This window comes from Balaenoptera physalus (genome assembly GCF_965194825.1).
Source record: "Balaenoptera physalus genome assembly, chromosome: 15".
Lineage (NCBI taxonomy): Eukaryota > Metazoa > Chordata > Mammalia > Artiodactyla > Balaenopteridae > Balaenoptera > Balaenoptera physalus.
Genome location: NC_138894.1, coordinates 54,730,978 through 54,750,034, shown reverse-complemented (window position 1 = coordinate 54,750,034; position 19,057 = coordinate 54,730,978). Strand labels below are relative to the sequence as shown.

Sequence of the window (19,057 nt, the reverse complement as noted above, 5' to 3'; positions counted from 1 at the left end):
AAGAAAGATCCTGGTTAAGTCTTGGGTAAGGGTAAGAGAGACTGATGAATAACTCCATGAAAAAGGAAGAACTGATTGCCTCTAAAAAAGGAGATAGAAAGTTCTGAGAGTTCAAGAAAGGGAACCAGGGGAAGATAACACTGAGAATCAGCTACCCTGGAGCAAGGATCCCCCTGCTGGCTTCTGGACTAACCTGTGATTTAATAGTCCTGTAGCAGAGCAGAAACTAACACACCGTTGTAAGGCAATTATACTTCAATAAAGATGTTTAAAAAAAAATACAATGAGATGCCACCACATACACACAATATGGGTATTATCAAAAGACATAAAACAACAAGTGTTGGCAAGGATGTAGAAAAATAGGTAGCCTCATATATTTCCTGTGGGAATAAAAATGAGTTAGCTATTTTAGAAAGAGTTTGGCAGTTTCTTTTAAAAAATACATATGTATTTATATATATCATATGACCTTACCTTTCCATTTCTAGGTGTTTACTCAAACGCTTATGTCCATGCACAGATCTGTACGTGAATGTTCATAATAGCATTACTCATAACATCCCTGAACTGGAAACAATCTAAATGTGTACTAACCAGTCAATGGATAAACACAATGTGTTATATTCATACCACATTTTCCAAATGCAAAAAACTATATACTGGATGATTATATTTACATGAAATGTCCAGAAAAGTCAAAGCTATAGAAACCAAAAGCAGATAATTGATTGTCTGGGAATGATGAGAGTGGGAATTAATTGGAAATGGGCAGGAGACAACTAATAGGCTGATACAACGTTTTAATATTGAATTGTAGTGATGCTTACATAGCTCTATAAATTTACTAAAAATGATTTAATTGTAAGCTTATTATGCTTACAATTAAATAGTATATAAATGTTAACTCTATAATGCTATAAAAAATAGATATCACATCCTGGCAGAAAATGGCAGAGAAGAGTGCCACTCTCTAAGATTTATAAAGATGGCCCCATTCATATCTCTATCTAATTCACCAGTCTGGCAACTATATATTGTGTGCTCCAATCAGATATCTTCTTTGGGGGTAAATGCACCTGTTATAGGCAGAATAATGATCCCTCAAAGATGTCTACATCCTAATTCCCAGAATCTGTAAATATGTTAGGTTACATGGCAAAGGAGAAATATGGTTGCAGATGGAATTAAGAATGCTACTCACCTAACCTTGAGATGAGAAAAATTTTCTGGATTATCCAGGTGGGCCCAATGTTATCACAAGATTCTTAGAAAGTGAAGAAGGAGATAGGAATGCCTGTTAGAGTGATGCAGCATAAGACGCTACTGGCTTTGATGATGGAAGAAGGTCTTGAGCCAAAGAATGAGGACAGCCTCTAGAAGCTGGAGAAGGAAGAAAGAAAATGTAATTTTCCCTAGAGAATCCAAAAACAGAACACATCCCAGCTGACACTTTGATTTTAGCTCAATGATACCTACTTCAGACTTTTGACCTCCAGAACTGTACGATAATAAATATATGTTAAAAAAAATGTATGTTGTCTAAAACCACTAAATAAATGGTAATTTTTAAACAGCAACAATAGAAATCTAATATGGAACTCATCCTCCAGCTGCTGGGAATACTGGCTACTGGTGACTGTTCTCAGTTGTAAGGAATTGTCTAGTTAAGGTTTTTCTTCCTTCTAGAGTGTGCTGATGACTAGCTGATGTGGGGTTACAAAGACCTTAGTTGTAATTAAACTGCAGGTCAGCGTGTTTCTCTGCACACTCCTACCTTCATTTTCTTAGTTATATATTCTGAGACCATTTCCCAATAAATCTGCATACAACTCTCCATCTTGGAGTCTGTTTCCTGTGACACAGCTCCCTTAACACAGACTCTGCATAAAGAGACTCTGCCTCTTCACTGACATCTACGGAAAAAATCTCTGCGTCTCAGAATTTCAGTACTTTTTAGAAATGCTAACTCATTAAAGTTTTCCATAATGCATTATTTTCAGTTATTCCCCCAGATTCCACATTTCGATTAACGACTATATTCCCAAAGAGCAAAATGGTTTTAATGCACCCTGATTTCATTAAATAAGGCTTTAAAAAATAAAGTATTACATTGTTTATTCAAAACAGCAGTTTTGGTAGGTTAAGGTGTCAATTCAACATGTGTGTAGAAAAGCCAACTTAAAGCTCTCTACTGATAATTATCCTTGCCACATCACATTATAAAACAAAACAAAAAATAAACCATAAACCTTACAAAATTAACTTTATGCTTGCTTATAATATACAGAGAGAGCCATGCATAATGAAGATATAATCACACATTTTTTTTCTTTGAAAACATTATTTTAAGTTGGTAGTTCAATATTAAATCTAGAAGGGAGTTTTCTGTAGAATTGACTGATTGTTGTTATACATTAGGACCTACTCCTTTTTGAGTGGCACCAGTATAATTAATTGCTGTTCCTGACTCATAGTTATCAGATATTAGGTTTCACATGAATTAAGTTAATAAAATTTATGTCTTGCAGAGAGGTCAAGAATCTGAGCAATTCTATTATTTTTGCTTAATTTTTCCCCTTTGTGAAATACGGATAACTTGAAAAGTACTCTTATTCACCTTTTAACTTTTTTTCATTTAATAAACTTTTATTGAGAATAATCAGGGAATCTTGTTATGTATTTGGCAAAAAGTACATCTTTATTACTTAACTTCTTGTTCAGATGATTCAAAATTAGAACTGAAAGAGACTCTAGAGTGATTCCAATGTGACAAGAAATCTGTTCAGTGAAAAAACAGACTTCAGTGTCCTCACTCTATATCTTAGAAAATGAAGCCTTGAAAGTTTATGTGACACCCCACCCCAAGTGTATATAGCTAGTGGTTGCAAAGGCAGGATGGGAACCTAATGAGTCTAATTTTATTTCCACCAAAAGGGCCCTTAAAATATAAGAAGGAAGGGAAATAGGGGAGATTCAGTGTGTGACAGAGACCTAACCTTCTGCTGCTGGCTTGACAATGAAGGGTGTCATATCAAAAAGCATAAGAAGAAAGTAAATTCTGCTAACAACTGGAGATTTTGGAAGGAGGTGCCAACCCCTAGATAAGAACTGCAACTTCAGCTGACATCTTACTGTCAGCGTTATGAAACTCTGATTAATGAAACCAACCATGCATGCTGGACTTTTGAACTACAAATGCACATTGCTTCAAGCAGGTAAGTTTGTGGCAATTTGTTATGCAACAATAGAAAACAATTTATTTACTGTTATTTTTGCTGTATGACCAATGAGTAAAAACCTTTCTCCTCAGTGTTTTCTTGTTTCTAAACTCAGAGTGGGCCATCTAGAAACAATGGAAGGAAGGAAACCTTCTGCATTCTGCTTGCTTGAAGGGTGATCAAATGTGGAGCATGAAAGTAAGGATGGAGTTGGAGAAACTGCTTTTAACTTCTGATTTAGCCACTTATTGGCTATGTGACCTTAAGCAAGTGTCTTTTAAATTTTCCTTAAGTCTTACATTTCACGGCTAATAAAAAGAGAAAATATCCACTCCAAATATCTCTTAGAGTTGTGAAGATATGTAGAAAAATATTTATGAAAGCAAAATGCATATTATATCCAAACCAAAAGACAGAATTCTGAATGGAGAGCTGGGAAAAGGAATAAAAGAGCTACATATGTCTTTCTATTGTAGATTTTGCTAGCAATACTGACTGTTATGGTAGAATAAGACCCTCCCACTCAAGATTATCTATAGATACCATTTCTTGGGAGAACCTGACTCTAGCCTCAAAAAGTTGAGACTGGCTTAACCTACATTCACTAATGGGAACTATGTTCAATAAACTGTTTCTATTTTCAACATACTCCAGAGGATGTGTAACCAGCTCTGTCTGGTATTAAGGTCCACTTCTTCATTGCTAAGAGATGGATGAGGGCTACATGGAAAGTCTGCTGATCACATACAAACCCAAACACTGCTCAGGTATCAGGGCAGTTTTTAAGGGTTATAAATTCTGGCATTTGCTAATCTGAGTACAAATCCTTATTCAGGCACTTACAAAGCTACCTGCACCTTTGATAAGACATTTAACTTTTTCAAATCTATAAAACAGGTATGATAACACCAGTGTAAGTCAGGGTTTAGCAGATATATATTAAGAGATTTATTACAAGGACTTGGCTTACACAACTATGGGGTGGCTAGGCAAATGTGAATTCCCTAGGGTAGGCAAAGTCTCAGGCATGGGCTATACCTGCTGTCCACAAGTGGAATTTCTTCTTCATTAGGGCAGCTTCAGCTCTTCTACTAAATCCTTTCAACTGACTGATTCAGGCCCAACCAGATTTTCTAGAGTAACCTCCTTTATTTAAAGTCAACCATATCACATCTACAAAATATCTTCAAAGCAACATTTAGTGGTTGATTAATCACTGGTAAGTGTAGCCTAACTAAGTAAACACATCAAAAGACCATCACGGTACCAAAATTAAAGGCTTCTTTTGAGCATCATAGGGAATGGATGGGTGTGCACGTGCGTGTGCATGCGGGCATGCGTGTGGGTGGGTGTATGTGTGTAGTGGATGTCTAACACATTTTATGTGGTCAAAAAATTCTAGCTATATATTATCATTATTGCCTGTAAATAATAGGAATGGTAGGAATTGCTGAAAATATCACACCTTTGTGTCTCTCTGAACTGAGGTGTTTTCTGGATTTTTTTTCCCCTATAAGAGTATCTTTTTGCTTGTAGCTGCTGCATTATTCACATTTATTTGCCAACGTTAGAAGCCCTTTTATATCATTTTTCATTCAAAGAATAATCAGAGAAACAATTCCTCATTTCCTTGGTATTGTAACACTTCCATAGTAAAATCAGCATCAAATATCCCTGTAAAGTACTAAATTAGGATATGTAGTTTGAAAATTTCATGTCCAATATCACAAGGGTTTCAAAAATAATCAGTAAGGCATTATAAGAGTGTCAAATCCTATTTATAATTTTAATTATTAATATTATTGTCATAAGAAATTACTCAATAGATCATACACATACTTGTTAACTATCTTAGGTTTCTATGTATTATGGACATTGCCCTGAGTTCTTGAAAAGGGTGTAAGATCTATACCACTATTGATTCACCTATTAGTATAACTTATTTCTGGACAATTTCTGATACCTAGTCAAGAGTCATCTACTTTATTGTTTCTCAAACTATTCATGCTGCACCACTTTATTTAAAATAGCAATCTGTCATAAACCAATGTATTTTAAAAATAGAATTAAAGTGTATTACTAGGAAAATATGACAAGGAAAAGTCTAAGATAAATACATTTTTATATCCAATCTTATACTATTAGAACCACTACACATATAATTATATTTCAGCAAATATAATTATAACAAACAATATAGGAAAAAAGCAAAAAATGTAAAACTTACATGCTGTTCATTAAAAGTTCATTAAGTAAGTCAGACAAAGACAAATATCATATGATGTCACTTATATGTGGATTCTAAAAAAATGATACAAGTGAATTTATTTACAAAACAGAAATAAACTCACAGACATTAGAAAACAAACTTATGGTTATCAAAAGGGAAAGGGGGGGATAAATTAGGAGTTTGGGATTAACAGATACACACTACTATATATGAAATAAACAACAAGGACCTACTGCATGACACAGGGAACTATATTCAATATCTTGCAATAACCTATAATGGAAAGGAATCTGAATAAGAATATATATATGTATAACTGAACATCTTTCCTGTACACCTGAAACTAACACATTATAAATCAACTATACTTCAATAAAAAGTTGTTTGTTTTGGAAAAAAAGTTCATTAAAAGTATACATAAAGACAATTAATATAGATAGTTGCTATTAAACTTATATTTTTTGTCATTAAAAAGGATAACTTAAAGGTTACAAGTGAAATAGTGATTTCCACCTTAAATGTATGTTCACATATTTTGAATGAACACTATGTATATAGATATTTAAAAATTTTAACCTGACAACTGAGATTAGGTAAATGTATTAACTTATCTAATCTAGGTTGGAATGATGACTATGTGACAAAAGATGATCTATGTTAAAACTGCTTCTATATTTTGTTTCAAGAAAACCAACAGTAGAGAAACTAGTCTTAACGAAGTAAGTGAATGGGAATGGAGTAAAAGATTTTAAAGCAATTTCATAAAGCTCAGGATAATCACTTTTAACTATTATCCAAAATGTAAGTGATGCTACATTTTCAAAAGATCTTCAATCCTTCATCAGTAGCCAGTTCCAAAAATTTAAGTTACTTTTTCATGAAAGAAATGGATTCCAAGTTTAATACACTTTAGGATTAAAGTTGACAAATCTTAATTATCACACACTGTTAATATGTGTGCATGACTAGCACCCAGTTCCTTACATGCAACTCAAATGATTTAGACCATGTTTAATGAGGTGAGTCTTACAATCATGTAATTAGGATGTACAGATAATGTAAAATTCCAATAAAAGTTACTAAATACCCTGAATTTGTCCTTATTTCACTGAGGACTGGTAATGAATAGAACTAAACATTTCATGTATTGGCACCAGTCTGGGACCACACCTTTTACTCCAATACTCCTTTATTCCACAGTTTTGCTATATAATTTGTGGAAGACAATAGTGATTAGAAGCAGTCTAACTCCTTATCCATTCTTGTACAAATACTTTCTGAGGTTTTCTAAGTTTGAGATGGCATGTCTGCTGCCAAAGTGTTTGTATTATTGGCTATTTTTGCTCCATGATTTTCTGGAAGCTTGTATCAAATCACAGGTCTGTAACTTGCTGCACATCTGATTGATGTGTACAACATTTATGAGTCCAGAACTGAGTACAGATGACCCTTGAACAACATGGGGGTTGGGGCGCCAACCCTCACATAGCCAAAAATTCACATATAATTACAGGTGGCCCCCCCGTATCTATAGTTTCACATCTGTGGATTCAACCAACCACAGACTGTGTAGTACTGTAGTAGGTATTTAGTGAAAAAAATCTGCATATAAGTGGACCCCCGGAGTTCAAACCAGTGTTCAAGGGTCAACTATATACCTTATTAACATGTAAAATTAAGAAATATACAATGACATGGTATCATTATTAACTGTTTAAAGTTTGGGAAGCATTTTTCATGTCATTTATAGATTTATATTAAATAAAATCTCTATATTAAATTGATTTATTTTTTTCACATAATTCCTACTTCAGTGTTCTTAGCAAAATTTCAGTGATACAGTATTTTCATACATGAAAGATTTAATTATCAAAATTTGGTTTATTTAAAATCTAAGGTGCTAAATCTAATCACTAAATTGGATGTGATGATACCCATGGTAAAAAATCTTGAAAACTGTATTTGAGAGTGAGTCTGTAGAGTGAGGTGAACAGTCCCTACCAGCACCCCCCTCCCCCGCCAAGATATGCTACCTGGAAGCTCAATATGTGACTTTATTTGGAATAAAGGTCTTTGCTGATGTAATTAAGGTAAGGATCTTGAGATGAGATCATCCTGGATTAGGTTGGGCCTTAAATAAAATGATGAGTCTCCATATAAGAGATAGAAGAAAGGACACACAGAGACACAGAAAAGTCATGTGAAGATAGAGGCAGAGACTGGAGTGATATGTTTACAAGCCAAGGAACACCAAGGATTGTCTATACTCAGTAGGAACTAGGAGAGAAGCTTGGGACATATGCTCCCTCAGAGCTTCTAGGAGGAACCAACCTTTTCAACACTTTGATTTTGGACGTTTGGACTCCAGAACTGTAAGGGAATAAACATCTTTTGTTTTAATCCACTAAGTTTGTGGTAATTTGTTACAGCAGCCCTATGAAAATAATACAGTATAGTAAACAGTATTAGTGAGCACAATTTTTTCACTCTATCTGTAGGCATGCACACTTTGCCATGTGACTTCTCACTAAACTGGCACTGTATTTCCCTGCCTCTTGACTTTGGCCTTGGCCATTTGACTTGTTGGGCTAATGGAATGAGACAGATGTGATAGTGAATCAGTTCTAGGTCTAGGCCCTCAGAAACCTTATGTTTCTACTTGTTCTTTTACACTTTAGCCACGTTCAAAGAAAGAAGGTGCTTGGGAGAATAGGCCTGGGAGAATGATGAATAGAATTGCTCCAGCTAAGCCCAGCTTAGGTCAGCTGGCTCCTAGCCAACATGCAGACTGTCAGCAATAAGTAACTGCTGTTTTAAGTCACTACATTTCAATATGGTTTTCACACAGTAAATGTTACCAATATAATGAGGGGTATCTCTCTTTGCAATAACAAAATATTTGCTAAGGACTATTAAAAGTTAATAATTTGTATTTAATGTCCTATTAAAAGGAGTTTTTAATTGAGCAGCAGAAGAATGCCAAAAGCATGTAATGTAATCTCTTCTCCACGTTGGCAGGCCTTGGGTATAGTACCACGTAATCCAACTGGATTTTGATGTTTAAATATATCATCGTAAGTGTTTATATCAAGGACATGAGGATATCTCATGTCCAAAAAAAATCCATATCTGATCATATAAGTCTCTCACTCTACACATCTTCAGTTCATTAAGATAAGTAGGTAAATTCCAAGCTCCCTAATAAGGTGTACAAGGCCCCCATGGTCTAACCCTGCTTATTTACCTGTAGCAGACACAGTTGTGCCTCACATCACATCCCCTTAGCCCATCTCTGATTTCATCTGCAGCTACTGTGGAGAGTTTATGCCCACAGTTTATGTCTCCAATTGATCTCTTGATGACAACATCCCATCTTAAGTGTACGCTGCAAAGCCTTAACTTGCCTTCCAGCCCCAATGATTCACCTCCTGGGGTAGAAAGTGGTGCCAGGCTGGGAGAGTTCCCAGGTGAACCCTGGAAATATGGAGGAATTAATACCTTAGGACAACCTCAATTGACAGGAGTTGAGTGCCTGTAAGTAAATATTCCAGCCTTCTTTCCTTTAGGAGGACAACTCTAGGAACTATTATTTATCTTTCTCAGGCGGTGTAGTGAAATTGAGCCCCTATTATACAAAGGAGTGGCCTTGATAATTATTCTTATATTAGCCTTTTCTTCTTAATTGAATTACCCTTCCTGTTCTTTCAATTTTGCTTCCTAGGATCACCTTCCAAATAAAATACCTACATCAATACTTACATCACTGGCTCAGGCTCTGCTTCAGGGGGAATCCAAAGACTCCTCCACCCCAATCAACTCTCTTACTTTTTCTCTTCTTTCATTTCCCTTCACTCCTTTTTCATCACTTGAGCTAAATTACTTAAAGTTCCAAATAAATTCTCTCACTCAAATATGCTACTTTGCACATACTATTCACATGACTGCTTGGAACAGTCTCCCCCAAGACCTCTTCTTCTACCCATATCTTAAATTAATTCAGATTTTCTTGCTCTTAAAGCTTTAGCTTAGGCACCAACTCTTTCATGATGTTCCTCCAAAGAAAACAGATGCCCTTTCTCAAGCACTACCATATAAGAATTCATATATCATTAGACTGATAACCTTGAATAATAAGAAAATACTTACTTGCCTTATTATTTTAGTCTCTACTAGCTTGCATATCTTTCAGTATTTTAATAAAGGATAGGAAATTTTGCTCTCAAGTGCACCAAGAGGTAAGAACACCATGTTAGGAGGTGTTTGCTATCCTCCCCTGCTGAACAACATTCACAGATATTTACCAGCACTGTCCTCAGATACTACGTTTGTGACTCAAAACCATCTTTACTGACAGCTTTGCTTTTATCTTCATTTGTTATGAAGGTCTCTAAGCATAAAATTGTGTTTCTGTATCAAACCCATTAACACTGAAAAAATGCATTATGATTTAATCCATCTGTTCATTAATTCAACAAGCAGTTAAGTTCATTTGTATGTCAGGCACTGCAGTAAGCACTGGCAATACACAGTTAAATAAGATACTGCCCATGCCCTTTAGAATTCAGTAGTGAGATTCAGGTGATGAAATAAGCCCAAGTATATAGATGCACACATGTTCTTCATAAGAGGAAGGGAGAGCTTTTGACTCTAGACATAAATACAATAAAGCATAATAATGATGGTTGAGTTATATTGAGAGTTTACTCCTTTCTAAGTACACAGACAAGTGGAATATCTCAAATGCTAACAACAACCCTTTGATCTAAATACAATCATTATCTGTACTGTAATAAATAGAAATCTGTAGCAAAGACAAACGAAGCAATGTGTGCAAAGTAAAGCAAAAAATAAGAGTGAGAATTCTAACTCAGGTTGTCCGAATCTGTAATTCATATGATTGTAAATTACATTACAGATGTGTAGATAATTATATAAGAAATTACCAGAGTGTTCAGGTGAATGAGAAGGCAGTAGTTAATTGGAAAAAGGTTTTAGTTGTTGATAATTGATATTTTGTCCATAATTAACCACAAAAGCTAAGCTGGCACAGTTATGTTTTGCTTTTAAAGTGGATATTTTCAGAATAGAAGTCACAAATCTTACCAAAGTAACTATTTTAATTTAGCCTATTCACACATGCAACCTAAAATTTTAAAAACAGGGTTTTATCTCAGAAGTGTATTTTTTAAACTCACAAATGCCATTGCATGACAACAGAGAAGTGCCATATATTTCCAAAGAAAATTCACTGTTTTGTCAGAGGCCATTCATTTGATATTTTTGATTTACAGCCCTAGTGGATGCTGGGGTGCACGGCCAGGTTTCCCCTATTTTCCTTGCCTTTAGGCAAAGAGAGGCCACCATGCTCAAGAGCATGCCTCGTACTTAGGATCAGTCCACATGCAAAGACACAAAGGCCAGACCTTCTTGCCTCAATTTGTTGCATCTCTGCGGGGTTATCCCCCATCCCAAGTTCTCTGCAGCATTGGTTGGGGTTTTGGGGTCTATGACTGCATCATAGATCAAGTTTTCCCTCTGCCTAGTTTTGCTTCTTCCATGCCCCCACAGAAAACACTCCCCCCACAAAATTTCTTCATGTAAATCTCTGCATCAGGGTCTGAAATTTGTCTTTACCCTACTTACAAACTAAAAGTTAGTCTGTTACCCTTTCATGGGTGCTAGCAGAGAAACAAGACTCCTGATTTAGAGACAAATGAAGTCATTATGCATAGTAAAGCAAGCAGCATGAGAATAAAACTTGAATTAGTTCTCCCATGACCCCCAAGCCCAAATGAGACAGGCCGGTACCTGGCACCCTTTGCTGCACCGCTGCAATGCTTGCACCTGGACACCTCTCCTCAAGGAACAAAATACAAAGAAACTGTATGGGACTAATAATAACTGCACGCATGAGTAGCTGGGACAAATTCTGGACAAAAGATACAAAGAGACCAAAAAGCCCAACTGCCACTTTTGAAGAGCTTGGAGCAAATGCAGGGGATAGGGAGCAAAAGCAGGGTACTGTGCATGCCCCCTGCACACACCACCACCTAAAGGGTGGGCAAAACACCTAAGCCACCCCTCTGGCCCAACCCCTGGACACACCTCTACCCTCACCCCATAGAAGGAACCAGCTCGCCCTGGCTCAGGGAGCGAGCAAGCAAGGGAACCTGTTGTCTGTTCTCACTCCCCGCTGCTACAGCAGCAGGGGCCCCAATAAAGCCTTGCCTGACGTTTTTGTCTGGCCTCTGATCAATTTCTATTGATTAAGAAGACCAAGAACCCTGGTCGGTAACACAACAGTGGCAAAATTAAGGTCCCAGATGGATACCTGCACACACCGTGCATTCTCTCACAGAAGAGGAACACAAGCTTAGGGAATCTGGTATTTTATAATCAACAGTGAAGAAGCCTGCTCTTTTTCACAGAGGGAGACAGTCCAGCTGTCTTGAAATGTCTTGTTTAAAGAGTGGTCAGGGCCTTATGTTCCAGGCACACCAGGTAAAACCGTGCAGGACTGCTCAGGGTTCTCCCAATACTTTGTACCAGAATTTGCTTCCCAGGGCCACCAGTCTATCAAAACAATACACCTTGTAAAATTGACACCGCACGTAACTAGTTTCTCAGCTATTCTCATCATCCTCTGACATACAGCTTGTATAACAAATCAGTTGTCTCAATACTTCTTTAAAAACTAAAGTTGTGGGGCTTCCCTGGTGGCGCAGTGGTTGAGAATCTGCCTGCCAATGCAGGGGACACGGGTTCGAGCCCTGGTCTGGGAGGATCCCACGTGCCGCGGAGCAGCTGGGCCCGTGAGCCACAAATACTGAGCCTGCGCGTCTGGAGCCTGTGCTCCGCAGCGAGAGAGACCGCGATAGTGAGAGGCCCGCGCACCGCGATGAAGGGTGGCCCCCGCTTGCCGCAACTAGAGAAAGCCGTCGCACAGAAACGAAGACCCAACACAGCCAAAAATAAACAAATATTAAAAAAAAAAAACTAAAGTTGTACTATAAATTGATAAGGAGTGCCTTAGCCGTCACGTCATGTTTCACTTCTAGAAGCGAAACTTTATATATATATAGTTTTTCTTTTAATTTACCTCAATGAAGTGGATGCCTGAGGCCCACGGTTCCGGAGTCGTCCTCAGCAGTCCCGCACACGCCACATATCAAGAAAACCTCAATCCTCTTGAATGCCTGACCCCCACAAGACTCCGAGTCACAGTGAGGCGGGGCCTCCTCTCCCAGGAGCACGGTCAGGTGGCGGGAAACTGGATCAGGCGCTGAAGTCGTGCTAGCGCGGAAGCGCCACAGTGGGAGCCTGACAGTGCGGGCAGAGAACTGCTCATGCGCAGGCAGCGAACTGCACATGCGCGGGCCGTGAACTGCACATGCGCGGGCCGCAAAGCTCTCTCCTTCCAGAACCAATGCCCCGAAACTCCCGGGGCGGCTACGTCAACAGCTGAGGCAGAGCTGTGGAGCCCCAATCCCAGTCAGCCACCACCCAAGGGCTGGAAACCTGATTCCTTTCTGACTTGCCCATCCTCCAGGTCAGTTTTTAAATATATAACATTGTTAAAGTTTCCCCGGGAAAAAGCATTACCACACATTGTACTTCTAAAACGGTAAAAAAAAAAAAAAATCATTAATAACTTTGAAGTTACTTTGTATCTTCTCAACACTGAGGTATTTGCCTAAAAGCTTCGGATAAATTAATGAGATTTTAAATCTTAAGTCTTGCTAAGGCATTTACACTTATTTCAAGAATTTTACTCTGTGAAGAAGGGGAGGAAAAACGTGGGAGCTTTGTTTTTGTCTGGAAATGTGAATTTCTATTTCTCATATCAAAACCAAAAAATGGAAGACGTGTCTTGGATAATGCTTAGATACTACTGCTGTAAACAATTAAAAATTTTCCTTGAATTTTTCTATGTATTTCCTTGAAAATATGTGGGTCTCAAATTCTTTAAAAATATTTTGGGGAGATAATTATTTTTATATATATGGACTTTTTTTCCCCCCGAGTGTAAGGAAGAAACTTCGTGATATAAAGGAGTATAAAAATTAAGAGGAAACATGTAGAAGATGAGCAGTAAGATTCCTCAGTGGGATGGAAAGGGTTCATGGAAAGTATACTTTGATTTGAAAGAAAGAAAAACGGTTAGAATGGAGGGAGGCAATGGTTAGCTGCATTATACATACTCTCAGATTTATTATCAAGTTTATTTTCTTTTTTAATCTAAATAGTCAGATCAGGTATTCAGTATGTCCTTGCAGGAAAAAAGAAAGGCACCATACTTATACATTGATTTCACCAAAACTCAATATTATAAACTGTTATTTGAGTTGGGAAAGGACTTGAAATTTTTAGTGAGTTAGGATTGAGACCAGGTTTCAAGCTACTGTATTACTCTGAATTTGTGATATAAAATTTCAGGATCATGTTTAGATATTGCCAGAATAAAATGAGCCCTGAGTGCTTTGACCAAATTCTTGCTATGAATCATAGAATGTTCCTGTAACAGAAGGTTGAGTGAAACTTTTTTTGGTTGGTTACCAGAAATGGCTATCAGGGTCCAGAGCTGGAATCAAAGAGACTCATATTTGATGGAGACATGACAACAATTGGGTCTAAAACCCTTTATAAAGCTTCCTCACAAATGGAAGATACATCACTTCCACACTCAAACTGCACTCATTTCTCAGTAACTTTGAGGAGAGTTTTGGAGCTCTTTATTTTAACTGCCTATCCTACTGGGAAACATCTCCGAGCACCTGCTCCAGAGCCGAGAATAGGGACAATGTTCCCCTTCTCCTTGAATGACACCACTCCCTTATGAGAGTATTGGATGAATGTAGTAGCCTTCTCAGCTTGCCTCTCTGAATACAGAACTTTTGCCCTATGACTGAGTTGAGGCAAGGGAAATAAAGGCCAGAAAAATCTCAGCCTAGAGTAGATCCTCTGCTCTGTGGAAAGGATGGGTTGAGGAAGGGAGCCCCTAAGTTCTTGGCAACACCCACCAGAAATTTAGCCTCTGCCATTTGTCACTGAGGGATGGAGAAGAGAAATTCTGGTAGCCTGCTCCTGATGTTGAAATACCGTATCTTTTGACTGAGAGGTGAGGGGACAGGGAAACCATTTTTTATTGGTCATACTGCCTAGATTGGCACTTCTGTTTTTGTTTTGTTTTGTTTTTTGTTTGCAATCAAGCTCTGTTACTTTAGTAGAGCTAAACAAGCATATCAATGGCCAGGGCATGAAAGTGAAAAGTGAGACCAGCTCCTAGGCTGCAGATGAACCTAGAAATTTGTTGGTGAGGGGAACTTGGGTCAGAGGGACCAGGCATGGTGGGGGCTGTGCTTACTGTCTAGGGAGAGGAGAGTGGGGGAGTGAGGGAACAAGTCATGACCAAGTGCCACAGATTCTCACCAAAATTTAGTAAATTTTTTAAAATAAATGTTTCTTAATTTTCTCTATGTCCTTAGAATAATTTTCAGAGACTTTGAATGGTTATCTTTTTTCTACTTTTTACCGGTTGTCACCTGTGTTTCCTTGGGACTGGGTCGGCTGAGCTACTCAAGCTGCCATCCCAGACATCTAAATTTGATAAGAGCATTCTTAATACAGTCACTGGAGCAGATTCCAAATTTTTAGGTATATTTGAGATATCAAGTTTATCAACCCATGAGGACTGAGCCCATGAACTCAAAGCAATTATCTTATAGGTTTTCAGAACTTCAAAAAGGATTCTTACTCAGTCCAACAAACTATTTTTTTGTGAGTCTGTCTTGGATATTGCCAAATATATATTTGTTTGTCCTAAACTTGTTGTTATGGACCTTATCCTGCCCTACATACCAATTTACTTTAATAAATTATGGTCTATAAAATTTATGAATTTAATCTAAAATATCGACCAAACAAAAATCATGTGTGTGCTATATTACAAATTATTTGGGAACTGGAGAACATAGAACTTCAACATTAGTCTTTGTCCTACCCCTATGATCTGAGTGATTTTGCATGGTTATTCTTTCAAGTTATATCCTTATCTGGAACTTGAGATTTTGCTAGATGATCTTCAGGTCAGTTGGAACTTTAACACTCTTTGATTCTGTAAGATAATAGACTGACATCCAAGTAGAAATGTTAAGGAGAGAGTTGGAGATAAGGGATTAGAAGCTTACTGAGAGTTTAGAAGTAGAGATTTATATTAAAGACTGATAATTATTGATTTTGTATTTTAAAAAAAAAGAAACAAGAATAGGTTTGCTTCCTGTAGAAGGACAAATAAAAGAAGACAATCCCCAGAAAGAAAGACAGACACAAGTACAATGAAAATCAGGACATTTTAATGTCTTTGAACTTAAAGATACAGAATTTCAAGAAGGAAAAGTGATCAATAATGTCAAGAGACAAAAATATCCACAACATATTTGGAAAGAAGGACTTTTGACCTAATAATTTGTAAAGCATATAACAGTTTTGAAGAGTGGGAAGGAAAGTAGTAAGTTTGTAGGAAATAAAGGAAAAACTAAATAAGGAAGAAATTAAAAATTTGAGTATAAAAGAAAGAGGATTGGTAAGACCATTTTGTAGCTTTGATTACATACACATTTGCAGGCAACTAGTAACTGCACCACTTGTAATAAGTTTAATAAACTTTTCCCTGAATTGTAAATAGAATACTTTCATTTTTCCTGAATTAACCTCTTTTGTATGTTAGAGGGAACCTACTATTTATATAATTCTTGGATTTGGTGTATAATTTATTTTTACTATGATCATGTTTTCATAGATAAATAGTATTCTATTATACCTCCTTTATCCTCTGTTTTTTAGACGGCATCTTATTTTTGTTTTATGTAATTAGATCACATTATATATAAATGTTATATTTGAATGACTATATAGTATAAAAATAATCTGGACATTGATTTGATTAAATTTTCCTCAATAGAAACAGGATATCCAAAACAATATTATGATTTTAAAAGAATATGCTACAGTCTATACAGTTTAATTTTAAAAGTTATTCAAATGTATGTAACTTTTATCATTTTTTTTCTCAATCTTCCATTCCTCACTTTGGAATTTACCACACCCATCTGCTGGTAGGCTGTAACACTCCTACAATTTTCCTCAGCCTTCTTCTTGGCAAGATTTCCTCTAAATGCAAGTATTGATAAAAGATTCCAAATTACTTCACTGATTTTTCTTCTTTCCTGGTGAAACAACATCTTATTGTTTTTGAGAACTTGTTCCATTTTAAGTAGCTTATCGAGAAGAAAGTATATTCTTTCATGGCTATAATCTTTACATCTTTTTTAACCTGGAGAAGAAATTTTGTAGGAAAGATGCAAAATCAGCCTTTAAGTATCCGAAGGGCTATCAGATGGACAGGAATATATTTTTTTCAAATGGTAGAACTTGGACAAAGCGGTGGAAGCTGCAATATCTTGGCTCAGCATATGGAGCTTTATGACAGTGGAACTGATAACCTCCAGAGTGATGCTGAGAGATCAAGCATTCTTGGAAAGAAACCCCTGGACTAGGCAAGAGGCTATATCAAAGCTATAAAATTTGCAGTCAAAAGGCACTTTAGAAGTTATCTCATCTAACTTCTTACATTTACGAATGAGGTTAAGTGAAATGCCCATGATCATTCAATGTAATGAGACCTAATCTAGCTGATTGTTGTATTCACCTGCAATGTTTTCTGTGCCTGTTTGTGCACAGTGGGGGCATGGTTACTGGTTAACTGCAATTTACTGACTCATCCCAAGACTACAGATTTGGAATTTCTGCTCATGGGCATGGAAATGTGATTTCTGATAATCCACTAAGTTTGGGAACCATTGATATTGCCAGGGACACCAGGTTCCCAGTCATGTCTGCTTTTAACCGTTTGACATTGGTTAAGTCCCTTCCACATAAAATCTATGACTTTTTTCTTTAAAACAGTATTTCTCTGTTCAGTGAAATATGTGATCTACTCAATGTTATTTTAAATTGGATCAACTTAGGTTGTCCACTTAGGTTGCATTCAACTTTAATTAGAAACTGTTCTGTGAAATATAGAAATTAACAAGAAATTATGCTAATATGAGACTAAACAAATGTGAGTGAGGCCAGCAAACCATTCTGAAAATAAATAAATAAATAAATAAATAAAATTAGATCCAAACATATTCTAATCTAAGAGCTGTTAACAGACACAGGGAAGTAGATTACTGATTTATGTTTTTTTTTTTTTTTTTTGCCAGTTCCTACAATTTCTCTTGATCTTTAATAAATAGCTGCTGGTTTCTGCTATTTTCTAAGATTTGGTTTTTTTATTATAATTAACTCTTGAGTATCCTTTACCAATAGTACCTGCATGGCTATAAAGCCATGAACTTTTCAGGAGAGGGATTCTAGTTTATGAGAGTCCTGCTTGAGAGGTCATGCTAGAAGTTGGATAAAATATAGCAGAATTGGTTTGACAGTGCTGAATTCAGAGGAAGTCTGATGAACTACATTCTAGACTTGCAGTTCCTCTATATTAAATTAAATATATTTCGTTCAATTATTTGATCATTTCATAATGCATCTTTTAACAAAACGTCATTTGATATCACTAAGTCTTTCCTGTATGTTTTTCTTTTAAAGCTGTATCTTACTCATCCGTTTATGTTCAGCTAGTTTATTTACCTATGTGTAAATGCTTATATAAATCTCTTACTTCTTGTGTAACCTTAAAAACCTAGATAGTTTCTTTAATCTTCACTTTCCTCATATATAAAATGATTGAGGAGGACCTTCAAGATGGCGGAGGAATAAGACGTGGAGATCACCTTTCTCCCCACAAATACATCAAAAATACATCTACATGTGGTACACCTCCTACAGAAAACTTACTGAAAGCTGGCAGAAGACCTCAGACTTCCGAAAAGGCAAGAAACTCCACCTGTACCTGAGTAAGGCAAAAGAAAAAAGAGACAAAAGAATAGGGATGGGACCTGCACCTCTGGGAGGGAGCTGTGAAGGAGAAAAACTTTCTACACACTAAGGAGGCCCTTCACTGGTGGAAATGGGGGGTTGGCAGGGGGGAAGCTTTGGAGCCATGGAGGAGAGTGCAGCAACAGGGGTGCAGAGGGCAAAGCAGAGAGATTCCCACACAGAGGATCGGTGCCAACCAGCATGTAGCAGCCTGAGAGGCTTGTCTGCTCACCAACCGAGTGGGTGGGGGCTGGGAGCTGAGGCTCTGGCTTCAGAGGTCAGACCCCAGGGAGAGCACTGGGGTTGGCTGCGTGAACACAGCCTGAAAGGGGCTACTGCACCACAGCTAACTGGGAGGGAATCCAGGAAAAAGTCTGGAACTGCCTAAGAGTCAAGAGACTATTGTTTCGGGGTGCACAAGGAGAGGGGATTGTAAATCAGTGGAGCAGGATAGAAAGCCCAGAGATAAATCCACCCACATATGGTCACCTTATCTTTGATAAAGGAGGCAAGAATATACAATGGAGAAAAGACAGCCTCTTCAATAAGTGGTGCTGGGAAAACTGGACAGCTACATGGAAAAGAATGAAATTAGAACACTCCCTAACACCATACACAAAAATAA

At 37.2% G+C, this 19,057-nt stretch overlaps 1 long non-coding RNA gene across 1 annotated transcript in view; it reads left to right on the top strand.

The window, feature by feature from the left end:
• The first annotated feature begins 216 nt into the window (after positions 1 to 216).
• Positions 217 to 19,057, top strand: part of LOC309643557 — a 295,925-nt gene continuing 277,084 nt past the window's right edge. The window contains exon 1 of the long non-coding RNA XR_014253824.1: positions 217 to 18,327. This is a non-coding gene — a long non-coding RNA (uncharacterized lncRNA). The remainder of the gene's footprint in view (positions 18,328 to 19,057) is intronic.